Source organism: Typopeltis vanoorti, chromosome 3 (assembly GCF_054136105.1).
Source record: "Typopeltis vanoorti isolate ZY-2024b chromosome 3, IOZ_Tvanoo_1.0, whole genome shotgun sequence".
Classification (NCBI taxonomy): domain Eukaryota; kingdom Metazoa; phylum Arthropoda; class Arachnida; order Uropygi; family Thelyphonidae; genus Typopeltis; species Typopeltis vanoorti.
The window spans coordinates 157,715,602-157,717,073 of NC_143551.1; the positions used below are offsets into that span (position 1 = coordinate 157,715,602).

The following is a 1,472-nucleotide window of genomic DNA, read 5'->3' on the forward strand; positions in this document are numbered from 1 at the left end:
ATTCATTACAAATGAATCTGACTTACACAGCCTACCAACATAAAACACTGACTCTTCACATCCTTAAGAAAAATATTAGAAATCACTTAAAAAACTATATAATGGAGATCTCAAACATAGGCGAACATATCCAGTCAAACAATATAAACGTGAAGGTCTTTGACTCTCTGAAGAAATGGTCAGATAATATTTCCATCAATAACAACTTCATTATCGTACACACAAATATAAGAAGCATAAAAAAACACTGGCTTACATTGATAACACAGCTCACCTACACCATGATAAACACAGAGGTGCTAATTCTGACCGAAGTTGCAATAAACGACACAGAAATTTACGCATATAACATAAATAATTATCAAACCTACAACTTATGTAAACCAAACAAAAGAGAAGGTGGCATCCTCACGGCATTTATCAAAGAAAACACAATGTGATTGAAAAACAAACTCATTTCGAACACGTCGAAACATTAATTATGGAAATCACAAATAGCCACAACAGTATCAAATATACAATATACACACCCGCAGATAATAATCCACTCAGCTTTCTTCATGGGTTAGAAGCGTGGCTAAGCGGCATCGAATCCCGCACAACACAGACTCATCCTAATAGGAGACATTAACATAAATATTCTTGACCACGCTTCTTCAACCACTAACACATATCTTGATATACTAAGTCAGTACAACATAAACGCTACCATTAACTCCCCAACAAGAGAAGAAATACTAAATATCTCACTAACACAATCATGAATTGATCATATCAACATACAGGCTCCCATCAATACATATACATCATCAGTAATTAACGTCAAAACTGCCGATCACTATTTTGACTCAACTCCATTTTATCACGGTACCAACCCCCCCCCCCCTTTCACCACCACAAAAGTCGACAAAACTCGATCATACTAGAGACCATTGTCGATAACCATGTAAAAAAATACAGACTGGAATTACCTACTAAAAATAAATGATCCTGTAACATTATACGAGAATTTTCAGCAAACGTTCACAGAAATATACTAAAAAGGAACAAAGTCTACACAAACGAGGCGACAAACAGACAACAATCTATGGATAAATGACAACATAGTAAATCGGCAAACGCCTATGTTGTTCCCGTATAGGGAGTAGGGCGCAGAGGCAGTGTTGGCCAATGAAGTTTAAACTGAGGCGCTACTATTGCTGTTTGACAACTTTTACCATAGTAAATCGTATTACTGTAAAAGAAAATCTATGGAAAAAACTCAAAAAGTCACCCAGCAATACACGTTTACAAACCTTATACAAAAACACAAGAAATCAACTAACAACAAAAATTCATAGAACAAAAAGATACAAAAAAAAATCAGCTAACGTCTTTTTATTTCGTATATATGGGAAGTAGGCGAAGACGTTTTTAACGCGATCTAACTTTTCGAGACTCAGTGGACAGTTCAATCTCCACTGGTTCCCAAT

At 35.6% G+C, this 1,472-nt stretch overlaps 1 pseudogene; it reads left to right on the forward strand.

The window, feature by feature from the left end:
- The first annotated feature begins 1,143 nt into the window (after nt 1–1,143).
- Nucleotides 1,144–1,265, forward strand: LOC150108698 (U4 spliceosomal RNA; annotated as a pseudogene).
- The last annotated feature ends 207 nt before the right edge of the window (nt 1,266–1,472 follow it).